Source organism: Hipposideros armiger, unplaced genomic scaffold, assembly GCF_001890085.2.
Source record: "Hipposideros armiger isolate ML-2016 unplaced genomic scaffold, ASM189008v1 scaffold_187, whole genome shotgun sequence".
Lineage (NCBI taxonomy): Eukaryota > Metazoa > Chordata > Mammalia > Chiroptera > Hipposideridae > Hipposideros > Hipposideros armiger.
Genome location: NW_017731537.1, coordinates 1,957,978 through 1,980,627, shown reverse-complemented (window position 1 = coordinate 1,980,627; position 22,650 = coordinate 1,957,978). Strand labels below are relative to the sequence as shown.

Sequence of the window (22,650 nt, the reverse complement as noted above, 5' to 3'; positions counted from 1 at the left end):
GCCTTCCTTTCCCCCTTCTCTTAAATTCTGCTGTGTGCCAAATGCTAACCTCTGCCCTCTTACCCCTGCCAGCCTTCCTTGGCAAACTTAATCTCAGAGACGTCTGCCCTGACTCCTGGGTTATCTCCTATGAGGCACATGTCAAAACTATTTGAAATGACTATCTGTGCAAGTTGTTTTTTATTTTCTGGCTAGAACCATATCTGTTTTGTTATCCTGCCTTGCTAAATCATTAAATCCTTGCCTATCTGACATGCAGGCTCAATTAATGTTCACTGAAGGAATCATCTGCAAAGTTACTCCTGTACCAGCTCTGTTCAGCCATGGACTTATAATTGACTGTACGAGGTCGGACAATTATGTTCGTGAACTCACCCGAGAAACAACTCTACAGACCTCATTGCTGAATAATCACTATGATCACCTTTGAAGTACTCCCCTTGGGAAGCTATGTACTGACACCAGTGCCTAGTCCACCCTTCAAAGCAATTTTGGAACTCTTTTTCTGGAATGGCCATCAGAGTTGCTGTCATATTACTCTTGATGTTCTGAATGTCATCAAAATGTCCCCCTTTCAATATTTCCTGTATCTTCAGGTAAAGAAAGAAGTCACTGGGGGTCAGATCAGGTGAGTAAGGAGGGTGTTCCAATAGAGTTATTTGTTTACTGGCTAAAAATCCCCTCACAGACAATGCCATGTGAGCTGGTGCATTGTCTTGAAACAAAAGCCATGAGTTGTTGGCAAAAAGTTCAGGTCATCTCATCTAATTTTTCACGCAGGCTTTTCAGCACTTCCAAATAGTAAACTTGGTTAACTCTTTGTCCAGCTGGTACAAATTCATAATGAATAATCCCTCTGATATCAAAAAAGTTTAGCAGCATCACTGCAACTAGTTTGTGAACTTAATCGTGACATCTCGTACTATAGAGGCAGTGCTGCATAGTGGTGGGGAGCACAAATATTGCAGCCACACTGCCCGGACAAGTTGTTTAATCTGTCAGTGCCTTGGTTTCCCATCTGCAAAATGGGGGTAGTAATGGTGCCTTCCTCACAGATGTGACATGAAGATTAAATGTGTTATTATATGGAGAATACTTAGCACAGAGCCTGGCGCATAATAGGTGCTATTGTGTTTCAGTGATTATTATCCTAGATGCCTAGACAGTGAGAACTACAGGGATTAATAGGGGATATCCAGACTCTCACTCCCATTTTACAGGTGAGAAAATTGAGGCTTAATGAAAGGAAAGGGTTAGCCTGACACTTTCTAGATTGTACATCTAGAAAAATTTATCAAGACCGTGCACCTTCGTTGTCACTTTTCAGATCATGATTTTCTGAGAAAAGTGAGAGTTAGGGCCAAAGAACAACATTTCTTCCTTCTTCATTCCTTCTTCAAATACTTGTGTGGCTCATAGTTGATGCTCAAATGTGTTTTTTGAATGAATAGAAAATTGAATGAATAAAGAAATAGTGAGAGGCCTCTGTTGTTAAGGAAAAAAGCCTGCCATGTGGGTTATCAAATTCCTGGCTTGCACACCCCACCTTAACTGATCAATTATTGTGTATCTTTGCACCAAACCTGAACTCAGCCTCAGAACCCTTATCCCATTCCACCATTAATTGATCAGACTTGGCCTCTCAGATAAAATCTACTTGCCTTCCTCAGCCTGGCCTCAGGCATCTCTTTGATTATGTGGTTTTCTTCTTCCTCTCCTTTCACCTTTCTCTCTCAGGCTCTTCCACCCTCCTCACCTCCATTTTCCTTTCTGTCTGTCACGTGGACCCTTTGCATCCTGGTAAAAAACGTACCTGAGGCCTCAAGCGCCTGCTTCCCTGCTTCCGTGGAGAAAGCCGAGAGGGTCCATCCAGCTGGTGCCTTGGATCCCTGAGCCGGCTGACCACCACCCTGGACCAGCCCGTTAAGAGAGTTCAGCCTCCTGATTCACAAGAGACTGGGGCCTCCCAGGTGGGCCCTCTAGGTGCAGCAGGCCCAAAGCGGAACAGAGCAGCTCACTGGGAACGTCAAGTGGGCTGTCTCCTCCTCCCGAGAGGCCTGCCATGAACTCCCTGCCCTGCTAATCTCACCAGGAAGGAGGAAGTGAATGTAAGCACTCACCGGCAGGAAACGAGTCTGAAGTCCTGCCTGGCTGGACAGCCACCTGGAGCCCTGGCTAGGGCCCAGGCTGTGAGTGCCTCTTCCCCACAGAGCCCTCCTCGTCTTGGTAGAGGAGATTCGGGGTGGCAATTTCAGCAACTTAGGAATAATATACCATAGTGGCTGCCTGAAAACACAAAACAGAACCCAACAAAACAGCACCCCCCTTAACAAACCAACCCCATGCTGACAACCTCCTCAGGACTTGGGGTAGGGTGGGGTGAAGTGAGTTAGTGAAGGTGCTGTTACCTGTTCTGAGGTGCTGGGCCAAGGCTGAGGCCCCTGGAGGAACCAGGGAGAAGGTGGGGGGCGGGTGCGGGTGGAAACCCAGACAGATTGTGGGTAGGGGTGGGGCAGCAAAGAAGGATGAGGTCAAAGGCTGCTGGAGATAGTGAGCCTGAAGGATGGAAAAGGGGCTCCCTTTATCAGGAGCAAGGGAGACAGGAAGAGGAAACGGTCTGGGGAAAAGATTCTGGATTTGGTTTGGGGCACATGGAGTTAGAGGTTACAGTTGGAGAGAGAAAGAGGGAGGAGAAGAGGGAAGGGACAACATGTGGTAGAATTTCAGTGCAACAGCGAATGCAGTGTTTAATGTCTCTTTTCCTCGCCTTAGGTCTCCAGGTGCATTCAGAGGGGCTCAGTGTCTCCCAGCCCCGATCCAGCCCCCCAGGCTTGTCACTCGTCTTGATTCTCATTCCTGAGGCCTTTTCACCTTAGGATGAGTTCTTTCCCAGGAGGCACCGGGTTCCCCAGGGGAACCTGGGGCCTTTCTCACTAGTTTGCCATTAGGGCATGCTTCTGTACTTGGTGATTTCTGCCCTAACTGCTTCCAGAAGGGATGTGTGGTCTCCCTGGAATGAATATCCAAGGATATGGGGTCAAATAGCGGCTCAAAAAATAAAGACTAGTGCCCAGAAACTGGTGTGAGAATGAGGCTCCTGGGAACTGAGATGGCCTGCAGGCCTGTGTTCTGGCTGCCTACTTGGTCCCTGGGGAGGTGAAGTGGACACCCTGGGAGCACGTCCCAGAGCAGGCCATGCTTTCATGCATCCTGACTGGCTTTGAGCTCGGCCTTGTGTCTGCTCCTGCCTCCTCTCCTCTGCCGCCTGTACAGTTCTGCTCAAGGCTGGTGGCTTCTTGTCATTCAGATCTGACCTCCAATGTCATCTCTTCAGCCCCTCCTTGTTAGCTTCCCGAAGTAACCAAGCAAATCATTGAATTAAAATCCTGATAAGGGGCTGGTTGAGTGGCGCATTGGTTAAGAGCTGGCTTGGGACGCCAGCTCTGAGCAGCAGGGTCCTGGTTCGGATCCCACATGAGGGCCAGTGATGCTGCCCTCTACAGCTAAGATGGTGAACAATAGCTCGACCTGGAGTTGGGCTGCCATGAGTCACCGGCAGTGGCGTAGGCTGCAGTGGGCTGACATAAGTTACCGTGAGTGGCCCGCAGCTGGCTTGAGCTGCCATGAGCCGCTGTGAGCGGCGAGCGACTGCCTCACCCGGGAAGAGCACAATGATAATACCAACATGAGCCAGTGAAGCGACGTCCTCCACAACTAGACTGAAGAACCAAAGGACAGCAACTTGTCTGTTCCCCTTCCCCGACTCCCCAATGCTGTTCCCCTCCCCGAATTCCCCAATAAAATCTTTAAAAAAAAAATCCTGAGAAGTTCTGTGAAGGAACTTATAAGACAGCAAATAGCAAGAAAATTTCTTCATTCAGCAGGTGGTGAGGGACTTCCTCTGAGGAGAGAACTTTGAGGTGCTCTGCTGGATTCCTGTTGGTGCTGTAAAAAATTGAATGGCTTTAAACAACACAAATGTATCACCTTAGAGTTCTGTCTGTCAGAATTCTGGCACAGATCTCACTGGGCCAAAATCCCGGTGTCAGCAGAACTGTGTTCCTCCTGGGCTCCACGGGAGAACATGTTTCCTTGCCTTTTTCAGGTCCTGGAGGCAGCCACTCTCCTTGGCACGTGGTCCCTTCCTCCATCTTCAAAGCCAGCAGTGTTGCATCTCTATGAGCTTCTTCCATTGTCACGTCTTCTAACTCTCTCTCCTGCTCCCCTCCTTCCCTGTTTCACTCTCAAGGACACTATGAATACACTGGGTTCCCTGGATGCCCCAGGACCCTCTCCTTATCTTAAGGTCAGCTGATCAGCAGCCATAATTCCATCTGTAACTTTAATTCCCTTTTTCCATATAACTGATATTATACCTGCACGGGCTTCAGGTTTTAGGATGTGGGCACATTTGAGGGCCATTATTCTGCTAATCACAGGTGCAATTCTGTTTTATTTTCTTTCTAGCACTGACAACAGCCTGAAATGATTATTTCCTGAATTTTTGTTCACTTGGCACCTGTCTCGCGTGACTGGAAAGTGAATCCCATGAGGGCCGTAGCCTTCCTTGTGCTGCTCACTAGAACAGTGCCTGGTACTCAGCAGATGCTTAATTGTGGTTTGCTGAATGAATGAATGAATGAATGAATGACCGCTGGCTCATTTCTGCATTAGTCAGTACAGACAGAACCGGTCTGAGAGCCAGTAACTGTGACCCCCATTCTACCTTGAGCAGTGTGACCCTGGACCTTTGCTCCCCACTCTGGGTCTCTTTACAGCAACCCTAGGAGGAAGGGAAGGCCCAAGGCAGTCTCCCTGGGGGCTTCACATCTTGAGAAGCTAATTACCATCGTGAAATCATCCCTCATTTTCCTTGCCATGCCAAAGCCCTCCCTGAAGCACAACCGGAGCAGGCCTCCAAGGGCACAGCCTCCCAGTGTTCACTCAGAGGCACCAACTGGGTCTCAGCATGGGTGTTGCTTCCTGTGCATGCGGGGGGCTGTCTTCTGCCCCTGCCAGCCTGCCATGTAGGTGGACAACATGGGCCCCATAGTCGATGCTTAATAAACTTGGGCTGTAATTTCAACTTTCCTGGTGAAAGGGGCCAGGATGCCTTCTCTTCTCTCTTGGATGACAACATTGAAAGAGGGGGGTCAGTGTCAAGTCTGGTTTGGCAGGAGGTCTTGAAAGTGCATTATTGGTGTTTGACAGTTGATTCATTTCCCTGGGGAGTGTTGGTGCCAAAGCCTGACCCAGAGGCCAGGAGCCAGTGGGAATGGTCACCACCCTTTCCATTACTGACAGACTCAGGGCACTGGTTCTGCCGCCAGGCAGCTGTGAGCACTCAGGGGAGTGACTGTAGCTCAGGAGCTTATCTCTCTTAATTATAAAAAGAATACAGTCCCATCATAGACATTTTGGAAAGCACCGGACAGTGTAAAGGAAAAGAAATCAGGCAAGTATAAGCTCCCTTTGGGAACAATGTTAATATTTTGGCATATTTCCTCCCCTGTTTATATAAAGGAACTCTTCCTGTGCATCCGGTTTGTTCCCTTCTCTGTTTGCTTGTTATCATAGCTGAGGCATTTCCCAAGTCGTTGAAAACTGGGAGATGTGATTTTTTAAAAACTGCACATGATCACGTTACAAAAACACTGTACTCATTTACCCTCCTCAGCTACTGGGCGTTTCCACGTGTGTGTGTGTGTGTGTGTGTGTGTGTGTGTGTGTATGTGTCTGCACACGCTCATGGGTGTGTGCATGGGTGTGTTTATAAAAGTACTACAATGAATTTTTGCAGGCACATCTTGAGGCTTTTGTGCACCTTTATTTCCTGCTTTAAAAAAAAATGGCACCAATAAATCCAGCCTTTCTACCCTACAAGGTTTTGAGGCAAAAACAAGAACATGGACATCAAGGTGCTTTCAAAATCATGGGGAAAAGAGCTGTCCCAAATGGAAGGGCAGAGTTTGAGCACTACCTCTTCAAGCACCACGTCTTCAAGGTGTGTGTGTGTGTGTGTGTGTGTGTGTGTGTGTGTGTGTGTGTCTCTTCCTAAGCAGGTGGGAGATGAGATGAGTATGGGACTAGGGATAATAGCAGCGACAGCATTCATGGAGCACTTACTCTATGCCTGGCGCTCTGTTAAATGAGGCACACACATAATCTGAATTCATTCTAACAACAACCCTCCAGGGACATAGTAGTATTACGTACAAATGAGGAAACTGAGGACAGAGAGGTTAAGTAATTGCCTTTGGTGACACAGTGAGTAAGCAGGAAGTTGAGAAGGGACACACACACACACACACACACACACACACACACACACACACACACCTTAGAGCTGCAGAGTCAGTAAGGAGAGCTCCAGAATATTACAGCAGCACCTTCCCTGGGGCTTCAGAATACCCAGGCCCCCCAGCATTTCCTGAAAAAAGGTGCTTTTAAAAAACTGAGCATGTTCCTGGCCAGTAGACAAACTAAAGATTATTTACCCAGAGCTGAGGTTTCTGACTTACAATGCTTCACTCAGAGAGAAAAACCCAGAGAAACAGAACCCATGCCAGGCACATCTGAGACAAAATGGCAGAGCAGCGTCACCGTGTGTGTGCATGTGTGTGTATCTAGTGTGGGTCCCCGTAAGCGTGTGAGTGTGTAGTGCTTGGGTACCGATAAGCACGTGTGTATATGTGTGCACAGAGGTCCACAGATGTGTGTGTTTGCATAGGATGTATTTGACCTTCTGCGTTCCCAAAGACAAAAGAGCTGGTTTACTAATGAAATAAATGTCCACCGCACTGATTTCTATAAATCTTTGAGAAGAAACTGGACCAGGACCTATGCAGGGATTTCTTTGTACAAACTTCTGCATCAAATCAGCAGCAGTTTTCACAGCAGCCATGGACCCTGGTCATAACAGAAGCCAACTGTATACTGAAGCCATGGCAGAAAGGCACAAAACGTTACCACGTAGAGTGGCACCATCAATAAACTACCCACAATGTTCAGTTCTTCACACCCTAGTTAATTGACCAAACCCAGTGTGGTCACATGTGCCTTGTGCCTGGATCTGCATTTAATAAGATCAGTGCCTTGGCATGAGAGACACAGCCAAGGATATAATACAAAGAGAGTTAGAAATTTCTTTCACAAGCATTAATAATTCATTCCCCCATTCATTTCTGTTAGCGTTACTGCTGTTCCTTTGAAGAACAGCAACAACAAACAGTGGAAATGGCAGTCTTTCCATCCATGCCAGGATTGGAGTGGGCAGCTGTGCAGAAGCTCTCGGGCTCGGAGGCCTGGTCACCAGCAGCCCAGCCCAGCTGTTCACAGTGTGAGTCTGTTGTTTGGCTGGGACAGGGATAGGGTGTCTGAATCCGGTCAGAAGTCTGACATGGGTCTCAACGAGCTGCACCCCCTTCTGCAGGCTCCAGGGGAGACTGTTTCCTCCCCCTTTCCAGTTTTTAGAGGCTTGTGGCCCCTTCTTCCATCTTTAAAGCCAGCAGTGTGGCAACGTTATGACCCTTCTTCCATTGCACATATCTTTCTCTGACTCTCTTCTGCTTCCCTCTTCCACTTTTAAGGACCCTTGTGATTACCCCTGTCCCACCCCACTCAATCCAGGATAATCTCCCCATTTTAAGGCCAGCTGATTAGCAACCTTAATTACATCTGCAGTCCTTTCCCTGGCATAGAACCTAACATATTTATAATATTTGAAGTGGGGAAATCACTTCAAATGTTTTAAGAATTATAAAAGTAATGCTCGTTCATGGCAGAGCCATATGAAATAACAATTTAAATGTCCACTTTTGTCCGCTCTCCACAATAGAGCCACTGTTCACAATTTTTAAATAATCTTTTAGAATTTTCTATGCACATACAAGGATATATATGTGTATCCGTCTTGTTCTTTTTCCCTTTCTGTTCCTCTCTTTATCTTTTGTCTGCTATGCAAGCAGCCATCTGTCAATCCACCCATCCATTCAGCTGGTATGAATTTTACTCCACAGCATGGGTATAAGAAATGTCATATTTATTTTTCTAAATCAAGTTAAATCTTTCTCCAAACCTCCACTTGTCAGGGTGGCAAGAACTTCAGTATCAACCATAATTCAACTTCAGTACCAATCATAATTTTGGAGCTCCCGTCACCCTTCCTGGTTACCAAAAATATGGGGTGGGAGGGGCTTAGTGATGTTATGGAAACAGGATCTGGTATCTCCATCTCTTTCCACATAATCACAGATTTCTAAACGGTATTCTGTGAAGGATTCCAATTAAAATGATGTAAAGAAACAGACATAGATGGAAGACTGTGAGAAATGTAGCCAGTACCAATAGTGCTGTCTCTTGGAAGTAGGATTACCACAATTTTACTTTTCTTTTTGACACAACCCTTCTGTCCCTGCTACATTTTCTACACTTGATAACCGTCACAATAAAGTTCATTGTCAACACTCTACTTTTCCACTGGCCCTTCCTTTCGGCAGAGTGCCCTGCTCCCCAGGACCATGGGGTCCTCTTTGGGTGCAGTCCTCCTTAGGTGTGGGCACAGGTTTAACAAGCAGATAAACCCTTGGAATGTACACTAGAGACTGCCCTGCTTTTCTAGGCTCAGGTAGGGCAGGGAGTCTAATGGTTTGAAAAGGAAGCACCTGGCCTTTATGGCCACCTCCTAGCTTTTTAATTGGGGCTCACAGTTATTGGCTTTTGTTACAGAGGGGAGGGCTCACTCCTCCCAGCTTTCAGGCAGCCACACTGGTTTGAATCTGCCCTCCTGCAGTGGGGTCTGGCTTCTCCAGTGACGGAGGGGGAAGCAGAGGTCCAGAGAGCTATGGCATAATGTGGGTGACTCAGAGTCTCCCTTCCAGGGGCTGGGCTTTCAGTGGGGGGGTCAGTCAGGATGTGGACTGGAGTGTCTTCTCCCAGGGGCAGCCCAAGGAAGGCAGATACTGAGCACATGGGGGAGTTTCTTCAATCTGGTTGTCTCCAGGCACCTTTGGATCAGGAAAGGGTAGGAGGTACTCAGGTATGCCCAATGCTCATGCCACTCAGCTGTTCATTAACAAATATTTAATGAATACCTTCTCTGGGCTAGACACCAGGCGGGGACCCCTGGGTGCAATGAAAAGCAAAAGTAGACCTGTCTCCTGACACAGTTTGGGGTGGATGCCATCAGAGGGGTTTTGACATTTGTTTCTTCCTGTTTGTCTTGTTTTTTGCTATAATTCCCATCCCTAGAATATAGTATGAACTCAATAAAAATTTGTGAAAAGAATGAAAAATTTGTTTCCTATTAGTTGGAGGAAACAATCTAATAGCAAAGAAATTCAAAAATTAAGTGAAATGGAAGAATTTTGTTCTTGATTCTTATAGCTGCTCCATCATCATCATCATCATTATGGTTATCATAATGGATATGGACAAGGCCTTATGTTCTCCATGATTTCCTGTCATGTGCACATTTTGTTTTCACTAAGATGACTGGGAAAGATCCAGCCTCACACATCGTTTTAGCATGCATGTGGTCCATTTACCTGGGATCAAATCCTGACTCCAGCGCTGACCAGAACTGTGGGCTTGCTTGGGCAAGTCACTTCCTCTCTCTGAGCCCCAGTCTCCTCCTCTGTAAACTGAGGTTGATAAGGGAGATGCCCTCACTGTGTTATGAGGATTCAATGAGATGTGTGGGTATAATTCACAGCATGGAGCTTGGCTCAGAGAAGGATACTTTCTCACTATCAACTGATGTCTTTTTTTGTGAACCCCTTGACTCCACTGCCCTTCTCCTTTGCAGGAGGTTCTGATGAATGCTGAGGAGAGTGCTGGAACCAGGACTCGGAGCAGCAAAGGGAACTCCTTGCTTTCCAAGTGCCTTTTTTCTTATCGAACTGGAAGGAGGCCCAGTGTTGGGCAGCCTGTGCCCAGACTGGGGAGAGGGTGATGTGGCAAGTTGGTGTCTTATCTCAGCCTGTAAGACCACACCCTCCCCAGCCTAGTTGAGAGCAGTGACATCTCAACTAGACTCTGTCAGTTAGAGAGAGAAATCACTCCCCACTCCTGCCTCACAACTTCATACACACTTTGACGATTGCTCTGAACTCATTGATAGTCATGTGTGTTGATTTCCACCAGTGGTGCACTGATAAATGTTCACAACCAGCTCTCCAGAGAAAAATATCTGCACATCTGTACATATATAAGTTTATAGTATTTTGCTGGTATAAAGGATGTGTCTAAAATACACATCTATTATTTAAATAATAATGCAATATACAGCACTCACTACTGTAAATTCCATAGAGTCATTGACTCTCACAGGATACTTTCTCTCATTTTTGCCAACTTATTGTATTAGGCAATTTATGGTTGCAATTCAACCATGATTTGACAAAATTTTAGACTATGAGCACACACTTGATTACTTTCCAATTCAGCAAAGAAGTTGTTCAGGTCACTGAATGAGCAAGTGTGGCTCTGTCTTGAATGTTGATTATTTTCATTTATGTTAATAAGTAAGATGAAAGTAAAACATTCAAGACATCAAAACTTCACTTGATTGTCAGTGACATGAGTGACGTCTTTGCTGAATCAGATAACAGTTTTCTTTTTTTTTTGAATACTGAAAAAATATTTCCTCACTTTTTTGTTCAATTCAAATGTAATGGCTACAGACATGACACACTTTTATGTTTACTGCATTATTAACATTTCTCCATCAGCTTCTTAAATCTAGACAATCAACAGAACAATAAATCAAGCTCAGATTTGTAGTGTTTGCCAATTCCTGTGGTGTCAATTTGCACACTATGGCCAATTTCAAGTTGCCATTGTGATATCACTAAATATGGAGTTGGGAAGGCATGTACAGTAGCACACCAGTATATAAAACTTCCACCATACATATGCAATATATATATATATATATATATATATATATATATATATATATATATGTATAAGCTTCAAGACCATGGATAGTAATATAATGTAGCAAATAATTTGGACATGATGAGTTTTGAGTATGTATTACCTTTGTTTTTAATATAATTTAATTTACAAATTTAAATCATTTGACTTTTAACAACAGCTGTGTTTAACAACTGGATCATAAGATTACTGAAAATTTAACAATTGGTTCTTGTGAACCAGTGTGAGCTGGCTCCAGCTTTCCCTAAACTGACCGACACCTTAAGCTGTGCAGGTCTTTATCCTACTCTGGCCACAGAGCTTAGCACAGTGACTGCCACATTGTCAGTTCTCTGCAAATATTTGCTAATGGGAGGATAACCTGCATTATCTGTCCTCCTAGTCTGCAAGCTCCTTGAAAGAAGGACAATATTATAGTCATCTTTGAATCATCAGTTTCCAACACAGGACCTGGCACATAGCAGGTGCTCAGCAAATTGATGAATGACCAAGTTTACACCCTAGGGAGTGCCTGAAATGCTTTGTTTGGGAGAAGAAATGACCCACAACTGCCAGAAGTCATGCATGACAGAGGGTGGATGCTGATGAATCTCTGGTTATTATTTCCTGGTATTAGCTCATGTTACTGCCTGTGTTAGTTGTCTTTTGCTTCATAACAAATGACCACACACTCAACCAACAGCACATAGTTATTATCTCCAAGTTTCTCTGTGTTAGGTGTCTGGACATTTTAATGGGATCTTCTGCTCAGTGCCTCACAGGGCTGCAATCAAGGTGTGACTTGGGCTGCATTCTCATCTGGAGGCTCAGCTGTGAAGAATCTGTTTTTATGCTCGTTTATGTTGTCATGTGACTGAGGTTGTCAGCACATACCTCTGTTGTTGTGTGATTGAAGGCCTCAGGTATTTGCTGGCTGGGGGTTGGGGGCGACCCTCAGGTCCTAGAGACTCCCCTCCGACCCTTGCCAAATGGGCTTCCTCACCACAGCTTTGTACTTCATCAAGCCAGCAAGGAAAATCTCTCTCACCTCAAAGAGGGCTCAGTCCCTGTTTTAAGGGCAGTCACCCGATTAAGTCAGACCCACTGAGGATAATCACTCTTTGGATTAACTTAAAATAAACTGATTTGGGACCTTAAATCAGCCAAACCTCTTTGCCTTATTCTTTTGGCTACAAGCAAGACAGAATTTCTGCCCATACTCAGGGGAGGGGATTACATAGGATGTAAACACCAGGGTATGGTGGAGGAGGTCATTAGGGTCTGTCTGCCACACTGCTTTGTATCCCTGCCCCATCATGAGATATGGCTTTAGCTCTTGAGAAGAGTCAGCTGGTGATCTCTGCATGCTCTTGTCTTAGAACATTTTGCCTTTTCATCATTGAAGTGGTTGATCTACATAATTTTGGTATTTATCTAATGCTGTGTTGGACACATGGGAGGAGCCAAGTGGTTTCCTTGGTGCCAAGATATTTGGTAAACCTAAACCCTTCTATACTTCTCAGGCTGATCCTGAGTGTTCTATGACATCAGGAGGCTTCAGGGAAAAGATAATAAAAAACAAACACCTCAGGCTTAGGAGTGAAGGTCACAATGACAGGCAAACCATTCCCCTTGATTTTACCTGAGGTTACCATGGTGGTGAGAGGAGGTTGTGAAATAATGCAGTGGAAGAAATGGGCTCAGTAACTTGGGTAGATCTCCTTTGAAATGCACTCTAATATCAGGAAAGCAGGAAACATTCTCACCTTACTTCCGGGGGGGGTGGGGTGGGGTGGGCACTGGAGAGACCTCATGGCATCAGTGAAATCATCCATCCTGTGAGTTCCATTGGTTTGAACTTTTTATAGTAACAACCTCCAACCATAAGGAAGCCCAGACCTTGGAAAGAGGGGTTCTTATACCACTCACAGCTACAAAATTAGAGGTTGGGTTTCCACTTTATCCAATGTTTCTACAATAAATACTTATGGACTCCCAGCTGTGTGCCTGGTTCTGTGGGAGGCATGGGTAATAGAGGAGACAACAAGTTTGCCTTTATGGAGTTCCCAATCCTCTAGGAAGCCCACAAAAGAATTATACAACAAAATAAAGTGTGAAAAGTGCTTTGAAAGAAACAGAGTAAAAGATGAAAACATAATATAGGGAGTTCTGCTTTAGATGGTATAGTCTGGAGATGTCTTTAAGAGAAATGGCATTTAATTTGAGACCTGAAAGATGACAAAACCTCAGCCACTCTTAATTGGGGAAAGAAGATTCTAGGAGGATGGACCAGAGTATGCAAAGTCCCAGATTGGAAAAGTTCTTGGTGTGGTTAGAGTGTAGTGAGTGAGAAGGAAAGAGGTGCTAGATGAGGGACCAGATAATGAAGATATATCTGGGACACAGAATTAAGAGACTTTGATTGATTGGAACTGGAGGATCAGGGGAAGGCAGCTATCACAAATGACTCTTGGAATTCACATGAGAACTGGGTAGAGTCAGGGACTGAGATGGCTTTCCAACCCCACATTTTTGCTACCTTCTATTGGAATAAATCAGAGGTTTGCTCTTAAATCCCCTTCCCCTTCCTTCCACCAAAAGCCCTGATTTGTAGCATTTGCTGATTTCTATGCTATATATACTCTCACCATGGTCATCTTACAAGAATCCTGAATAGTAAATAATCAGATCTTGGAGCCTGTAGGAGCCAGCACCAGCACCAGCACCAGCACCAGCACCAGCACCAGCACATCAAATCACCAGCAGGTCTCAGCACAGTCCTCTTTTGGGCGTGGTTTACCAGGTGGTGACTTTAAGGTCTGCGAGAGCTCCGCCCCTTTCCCATCGTCTCTACACCTCTGTTTCTGTGTATTCTCCTACAGCCACCTGAGATGGCAGCCCCTAAGAAAAACATGTTGTCTAATTATGTCTTAGAAGCTCATTTGAGAAAAAGCCGATAGATAAATTAGTGCAATTAGTTGGTCTTTAAGAGCATTTAGGAAAAACCAGGCTGTCTTAAGAAGCCTTAATCTAGAGAGTATGTCTAACTGAACCTGTTGTGAATGAAGAGAAGTAGGAAGGAATTGCAGCCCCAGAATAAGCTGAGGACAGCTCCTAAATCAAATCCTGTCTTATGAATGCCCTTGGCTGATGCTCCTTTAGAATCTCAGCCTCAATGTGTTCCAAGTTGGACCCATCAGCATCCGTCATAAATCAGTTTCTCTTTTTCCTGTTCATGTTGAGCACACTGTCATTTCTCCAGTGTCTTAAGCTCAAGACTTTGGAGACAGCTTTGACCCAGCGATCTCATCTGTCACCCACATGGATTCTGTGTTGTGGTATTCTCATATCTGTCTCCAGTACCTGTCATCTGGTCAACCTCCAGCTTTAATCCATCCTCTGAGACACAGCAGCCCAAACTTCCCACATGGCCTGCAGAGCCCTGGGAGGCACCTCTATCTCTTTTTTTTTATTTGTAAATTCTGTATTTTGGCTAATAATTGACTGCATATTCATTACTACCATGGATTTATAATAGCTCAGAGGAGAGTTGTTCACTAGATATTCTGCTGTTATTAGACACTAAAAATTAGGAAAAGACGAGAGAGGGTTTAGAGTGGGAGGAGAGAAGACGCTCAGAGAACATGAGGTCCTGCCTGTCCCTGTTATCAGGCCATGAGTTTAGATCAGATCTAACTGAAATGCCAGCCTCTCCAAAAAGGTTTTCAGGAAAAGGTCACATAACAATTATTCACTGGAAAAGAAGTGTCTGTGATTCTAGAAGAGATCTCATTGACATGAAAGACCCAACTTAGGAACAACTATACATAGCACCATGACAGAGCTGGGATCAGGGTAGCCTGGCATCAATTAAGATACTATTGTGGACACAGCCATTTCTAGGGGCGACCTCTCATTCACAGATGTACGCGTTTTTTTTATGGCATAAAGATGTTGTAGACGGTTCTCACGTAGATTTCATCCGGAGGAGGCTTCTTCTTACTGCCAGGTTCAAGGAATTTCTTGACTGTAGGAATATTACTCATTTTCACCGTGTACTCCTGGAGGTGAAGAAATGAAGACAGGATATTGGGAATTTTCTCCTCTAGTGCCAGAATGGTTTGGAGTAGTATCACATCTGCAAGGCTCATCTGTCTGCCAACAAGAAACCTTTGTCCATGCTCCCTTAGAACCTTTTCAAACACAGGAAAGTATCTAATTATAGCCTTCTGGGCCATGTTCACCACTTCCTTTTGCTGATCGTCTGGTTTGAAGAAAGGATGCATGATAATCAGTTCCAGCAGAAACAGCGTCCCCTCCACATACATGTCAATCAGGGTTCTCTCTTTGAGGTCCTTGCCAAAGAGATGGTACTTGTCTGCTATGTAGTGGAGAAGGCTTTGGGTCTGCACCAACTTCATCCCGTCAATTTCAACCATTGGCACTTGTTGGAACAGCAGGTGCTTACCATCCTGCAACTTCTGCAACTGTTCTTCTGTTTCTAAAAATTCTTCATCAAACTTGACTCTAGCGGCAGCTAGAACCCATCTTACGGTTTCCATCCGGCCTCTTCTGTTGGGATAGTGGAGCTTAGGCTTCTCTGACATGATGGCCTTTCAGGCTTTCTGCAGACCGCTAGGAGCTCCGGAACCGAACAAAGCTCACCGGTAGCAGCCTGGGCGAGGCACCTCTATCTCTTTAGCTTTATCTCCTGCCACCAGCCACTGGTGCTCTTGCTACAGCCACAGGAAGTATTCAATTCCTTCAGGGTCCCACTCTGTTTTCCCTGCATGGAATAATACTCTTTCTTTTTGGACTAGTCAGAATCAGTTAGGTTATGTGGTGATAATAAATAAACCCTTAGCTATCAGTCACTTAACTCATTAAAGTTTGTCTCACTCTTTCGAGGTGCAGTGTGGATTGGGTGGTTTTTCTCCATCTGAAGTGGCCTCCAAGGTCACTGGTACAAAGGAAAAGAAGTTGGAAGAGGCACCTGGCTCTTAATTCAGCCTGGAAGTGTCACAGGTCACTGTCTCTATTGGTCAGAGTTGGTGACATAGCCCCAACCCAGCAAGGGGAGCTGGGTAACGTAGGGGAGCACATGAGGTGCTTGGTGAGCACCACTGCTTGGTGCCACACCCTTCTCCTCTTCTGACTCATTCTTCAGGTTGTCATAAAAAGTCACTTCCTCTGGGAAGCCCTCTGTAATTCCCCAGCACCGGGTCAAAATTTTCTCCTATGTGTGACCTATGCACACCCTCACCCTGGCATGCATACCCCTGAGTGGTCTGGCTGGCTGCCAATCCCTTGCTTGGCTGTGAGCTCTGTGAAGGCAGGGACACACTCTGTCTCTTACTCAGTGCTGCTCTCCCTCCCTCCTCCTCCCCCTCCCCATGCTCAGTACAGTGCCTGCTATACAGCAGGCCTCCTATTCACAATGATACTGGAATGGAGGGCCAGTCCTGACCCTGGCATTCAGGGCTCTATAGGATCTGACCTAGTCCATAGCACTTCTCGCTGTCCCTCTCACCCAGCTGTTCTGCGTTTTATGTTTTTTGTTTATAACTTGATACATAAGCACTTGGACTTTGTCAGGCAGCTCTGAATCAGATTGCCAGCTCCAGTATTTACTGGTTACAAGACCCTAGGCAAATTATGTCACTGCTCTGTGCCTCAATTTCCTCATCTGTCAAATGGATTCCATAATAACTATTTAATTCCATTATAACTATTCCATGTGGGGATTCAATGAAAAAGTGCTTTTAAAATGCACCATTATTATTATAGAGTATGGCAAATCCCACAGGTCACTGATTCTCAGATGCACATTTGTTTTCATCTTTTAACATATCTGAAATCGATGCATCTTACAATTGCTGATAAGAAAACACCATCTTGTTCAGTTTGTGGCTTTTGTTCTTTCTTGGTGGTACATGAAATATTGGCGTGTCTTGATTCCACGACTCAAGAGAGTTAATAATTGATCATTATTAACTATTATTTTTGCCTCTTAAAATGACCTCCACCTTTGTTAAATTTTCACCAGCAGACGTTTCTCTCGTCCTTTCTTTAAGCCTTTTGATTAAAATGAGTGTAAAAATTCAAGACGAGGATGCTTTCCCCATCAGCACCTGATAGTGGAACAGGTGTTGCAAATTTTGCCTGTGTTCCCTGACCAAGAAGCTTCCCTGCTCCTCTCACATGCATACTGTGTCCCTTTCTACCTTGAACCTTATTAAAAACTAACTTTCCAAAATTAGTCACACCTAATTTTTAAGCACTGTGCTATGCCCCTGACAATGTATTATCTCAATGAATCTGCACAACCTATGAGACAGGCAGTATTTCTTTCTTTTTTTTTTTTAAAGATTTTTATTGGGGAATTGGGGGAAGGGGAACAGACAAGTTGCTGTCCTTTTGTTCTTCAGTCTAGTTGTGGAGGATGTTGCTTCACTGGCCCAAGTTGGCACCATTATTGCACTCTTCCTGGGCGAGGCAGATCAGTCTCCGGCTTCTGGACAGCCGTTGGCTGCTCACACTGGCTGCTGGCTACACACGGCAGACCATGGCAAACCACTGCAGCAGGGGCTGCAGCCTATACTGTCACCGGCGACTCACGGCAGCCCAGCTCCAGGTTGAGCTGTTGTTCAGCATCTTAGCTGTAAAGGGCAGTGTCACTGGCCCTCATATGTGGGATCGGAACTGGGGCCCTCTGATGTCCCAAGCCAGCTCTTAATCAACTGAGCACTCGGCCGGCCCCAGGCAGTATTTCTAAGATGAGGAAACTGAGGCACAGAAAGGTTTGGAAACCTATGAAAAGACAAACAGCCGGAGAATAGAGGAGCTGGAATTTAACCGGGCTCCCTCTGATGGGAGACTGCACTAAACAGTGCTTGAATATGCCTGATTCATCTTTGGGTCTTCCATGATCCACAGCACATAGCACCAAGACCACCACACAGCAGGTGCTCCAATCATCTTATTTGCTAGTGAATGGGGGAGGCCATCTTGGATTGGCACCTTACTATGGGGATTGGCAATGCAATCCTCAGTTCTCATTCTCATATCAAAAACCATATTAGATTCCTCTGACCTTTGCCCCAAAGAGAAAAGTTCTATTTTTTCATTTACAGCCTTTGCCCTTCCCAAAGCCACCCTGATCAAATGTTCCCACTGTTTTCTTTTTAATCAAACCCCACCCACATCTTGTCTGCAATTACATTATGACTCAGTCGGTCCCAATCCATGCAGCCCATCCAGCCATTTCGGAAGCATCTCCACGACAGCAGCTGGTGTTATTGGAAGGCTGCCCAACAGCACAATAAGAAGGAGCACACTTAGAGTTACCGGAAACAGTTAAATGTACCATTCACTCTCCGTCCCAACATAGGCCAGTGGCTGCCTCTGAAAGCCAGACTGATGCAGTCCCCAGAGCTACTGAGAAGGTGGATTTTCTTCTCTGTAGTTTTCTTATCTTGATGTGCACATGCAAACATGGAAAATGAACCTTTGCCCATGCCACCAGAGAGTGCTTACAGAGCTGAGAGATGATGCCAGGTTCTTTCCTTGTAGGGCAGGTGGACAACATGGTGGTGATGGTGCACTTACTTAAAAATAGTCTCCAGGGGCAAGTCCAATGCCCTCCTCAAAAGAAGCCCCCTCTCCTGCAAGCAGCTTTGGTAAGCACAGGCAAGGTCTCGGGGAAGAAGGGAAATAGAATGAGCATCTCAAAATACCTTTGCCGTTCATTAATTGTGGGAGCAAGGTGGCGAAGGATGCTAATGGCCACCGTCTCAGGACTGTAGGTTGTGCTGGGTCCAGAGTCCTGGGTAATCTGTTGCCCAAATAGGCTGTGGAATTGCCCAAGGCTCTGGGCTCAGGCAGAGGCAACACTGTACTCACCTTCTCCTGCCATTCTTTTTTAAAATCTCATTTGTTTCTTGGTCTTCCCTAGCCATTTCTTCAGGTATTTTCTGTAGGGGAGAGGTAGCTGGGGCAGGTCCTGTCCATGTGGAGCAGTTTGTGGGTTTAGCTTTGCCTCAGACCTCCCATGGGCTTTCATAATTTAGGGCTCAGGAGGTAATGTGCCTCCACTAGGCGTTCCCAATTCCCAGGGGTGTTCCTATGGAAGGTGGATAACACAAAAATAAGTTCTGATGCTGATGGGTGATTGAGAAAGAATGAGTCTCTGGGTCCTTGTAGACTCTGACATTCTATTTATCTGTCTGTTTATCAACCTACCAGGGATGGTCTTTCATCAAATTATAAAATAAATTCATCAAATTATGGGGCAGAGGAGTGTTTCCTGCTTTGCCTTTCCTGCTAAATGTTGCCTTTGATTTGCCTCCTTTACATTTGACGTCTTCTCCTTTCCATCCAAGATGGGTTCTGTGGTCCCCATCCCAGTTCTCAGAGCTTTTGTCGTGTATACTCTCAAGAAAAGGTAGAGAGGGAGATGGCCAGAGAAGAAATGGATTAGGACTTAGCTGGAAATGCTAAGCTGAAATATGGTATAAAGGGCTGGGGATGGGGGTGAAAGAGTGAGGGAGAAAAAACTGTCCATGAGGCCAGGGGTAGAGGGAATTGGGGCAATGTTGGCTGTAGAGGCTGCTTCTGGGTGTGAGAAAACTGGGTAAAGAGGCAAGAGTACTTGGCAGTTATTAATTGGCTCCCCTTTCAGGTTTCCTGAGAAACACAAATAAAAAAAGGAGTTCTGTAAAAATTTTCTCTTAGAGGCTGGTCCTTGCTTATTTGAACATAACTTTGTAGCGACTGGGCCAGGGAGGCCCCTGAATATATTAGAGTACAAAAATATTTCATTATCTCTACTGTGCCTGATGCTGTGCCAACCTCTGAGGAGCAAACATGAGTAAGAAATGTTCCATGCCTTGGAGGAATTCAGTGATTCTAACAAGCTATGATTCCAAGATTCTAATATATCAGATTTTTGTTTTGCTGAAATTCTTGACTTCACTGAGTGGGCTGAGCAGTGCATTTCCAGCACTCTCGTTGGGGCAGCATTTCTGGGAGAAGGCAGTCCATGTGTCCACTGTCTTAGGAAGAAGAACCTGGGCTCTGGGCTGGTTCTGAAACCAAAGTCCTACCTTTGGGACGGTCCTTATCACCAACTCAGAGGATAAATTTTCCCAGGACAAAAATCCCATGTGGTAAATTCATTACTCTGGCTTCATTTCTGGTCTTTGTCCCAGCTTAGTCTTTAGTCTTGGCTGCCTCTCTATACTCACTTGGCCACCAGAGCAATGCTTGAAATTCATTGCAGAGGCCAACCTTGACCTAAATCCTTAAAGGGAACTAAGTAAATTCATTGACTCTGGTCCTGTTTAGACTCTCTGTTGAAGAATAATAGTTTGTTAATTTAACTGAGCCCTTGTCCCTTGATGAGGAGAGTTCAGAGAAAACTGGGGAAAGAGGCAAGAATATATTGATTGAAGTTTTGTCCCGACCGGAAGACTTAGGTGTACACAGTTTGCCAACACTCACTTGTAAGCCTTGATCTCTTAGGGACCAGTAAAAGTGGCTGAGATTTCAGCAGATGGGTAAACAAGCCCTAACTTAATGGATGTGCCAGTTGTCTCTTTTTGCTTAACATTAGTCCCTTTTATTTCTCTTTGGCTTTCATTCGTCTATAAATATTTTGGTTTACCTTTTCCTGACTTATGTGTATATTACAAAAGCGTATCCAGCACTGGTCTGCTTAGGAGGGTCATCTTCTAGAAGTTATGAACCTAGCTTCTATAATTCTCTTAGCTAGTAATAGTTAAAAATAACAACCAGCCCTGATATCTGAGTAATCACTTTATGGCTGACATATTAATTTAAGTTGCATTGCTCAACTTGACCTCTGTGAAGTCAAGTTGTTTAGTGTAGCCCAGAGGTTAGCAGCATATGTTTTGGGGTCAGAGAGACCTGGGACCAAATCCCAGCTTGATTACTGGCTGGAAGTAGTTTAACTTTCTCAGCAGATCATAGGATTTGGGGGACTAGATAAATTACTTTTAGCCTCTTGCCTGGTGCATGGTTGATGCTCATTAATAGAAACTTATTAGAATCATTGTTCCCATTTTACAGATGGAAGTATGGAGAAACTAAAGGACTTGCCCAAAGTCATGCTCTCCTAGTCCTGGGTTCTTTCCTCCTCGTGAGGCTTCCTGGCATTCCTCCATGAGGATAGGTACCAGTATATCCTGATGCTTGAAATCCCTCACAAGGGACAAAGTCAACACTCATCAATACACTGGGGAATTATCACTTCATGCTCCCCAACAGGATAGAATGCAATGTGTGACGATGTATAGACTTTGCCTCTCCTAGCCCCCTAGTAGGTGGTTCAGTTTATCCCCATCTGTTGCCCAGCTGACTAAAGCCAGCCAGTGCTTGGTGGAGATCCCATCCCTTATGCCATGTTTGGAAGTGAGTTCTCTTGCTTCCTGTTCTGCTCCTTCTGTCTCTGCCCACACCCATAAAGAGTAAACATTAAAAACAAATGTTTGACTTCAATAAATAATGTTAGAAAAACTGGATAGCCACATGCAGAAGAATAAAATGAGATCATTATCTTACACCATACACAGAAATTAACTCAAATGAACGTTAAGACCCGAAACCACAAAATATAGGCACTAAGCTGCTGGCCATCATCAGCCTTAGTGGTGTTTTGTGGATTCGACTCCAACAGTAAGGGGAAAAAAGCAAAAATGAACAAATGGGACTATTAAACTACAAAGCTTCTGCACAGATAAGGAAACCGTCAACAAAATGAAAAGGCAACCCACTGAATGGGAAAAGGTATTTGCAAATCATACATTCAATAAGGGGTTAGTATCTGAAATATGTAGAGAACTCATACAACTCAACAACAAAAATCCAAACAATCTGATAAAAAAAAAATGGGCAGAGGATCTGAATAGACATTTTCCCAAAGAAGACATACAGATGGCCAACAGGCAAATGAAAAGATATCCAATGTCGCTAATCATCAGGGAAATGCAAATCAAACCTCAATGAGGCATCACCTCACACCTGACAGAATAGCTAGTATAAAAAAGACAAGAAACAACAAGCGCTGGTGAAGATGTGGAGAAAAGGGTACCCTTGTGTACTACTGGTGGGAACGTAAATTGTGTAGCCACAATGGAAAACAGTATGGAGGTTCCTCGAAAAATTAAGAATCAACTACCATATAACCCAGGTATTTCACTTCTGGATATTTATCCAAATAATACAAAAACATTCATTCAAAAAAGACATATACACCCCTATGTTCATTGCAGCCATTATTTACAATATCTAAGGTATGGAAACAACCTAAATATCCACTGATGAATAATTGGATAAAAAAGATCACACACACACACACACGCACACCAGAATACTACTCAGTCATAAAAAAAGGTGAAACTCTGCCACTTGTGACAACATGGATGGACCTAGAGGGTATTATGCTTAGTGAAATAAGTCAGACAGGAAAAGACAAATACTCTAGGATTTCACTTGTAAGTGGAATATAAAAACAAAACAAATGAAAAAACAAAAACAACAAAAAGAAACTCATAGATGCAGGCAACAGATCAGTAGTTACCAGAAGGGAAGGGAGGTGGAGGGAGCGTGAAACAGGTAAAGGGGATCAATTGTATGATTGATTTTGGTGGTGAGCACAATGTAATATATACAGATGTCAAATTGCAATGTTGCACACCTGAAACCTATATAATG

At 44.7% G+C, this 22,650-nt stretch overlaps 1 protein-coding gene and 1 pseudogene across 3 annotated transcripts in view; both read right to left on the bottom strand.

Annotated features, from left to right (window-relative positions):
* Window positions 1-2,072, bottom strand: part of FAM3D (FAM3 metabolism regulating signaling molecule D) — a 43,478-nt gene extending 41,406 nt beyond the window's left edge. For all 3 annotated transcript variants that reach the window (XM_019652766.1, XM_019652767.1, XM_019652765.1), the window contains exon 1: window positions 1,814-2,072. The gene's annotated coding sequence lies outside the window, so the exon portion shown is untranslated. The remainder of the gene's footprint in view (window positions 1-1,813) is intronic.
* Window positions 2,073-14,855: 12,783 nt separating this feature from the next.
* Window positions 14,856-15,559, bottom strand: LOC109388238 (glutathione S-transferase A4 pseudogene; annotated as a pseudogene).
* Window positions 15,560-22,650: the final 7,091 nt, after the last annotated feature.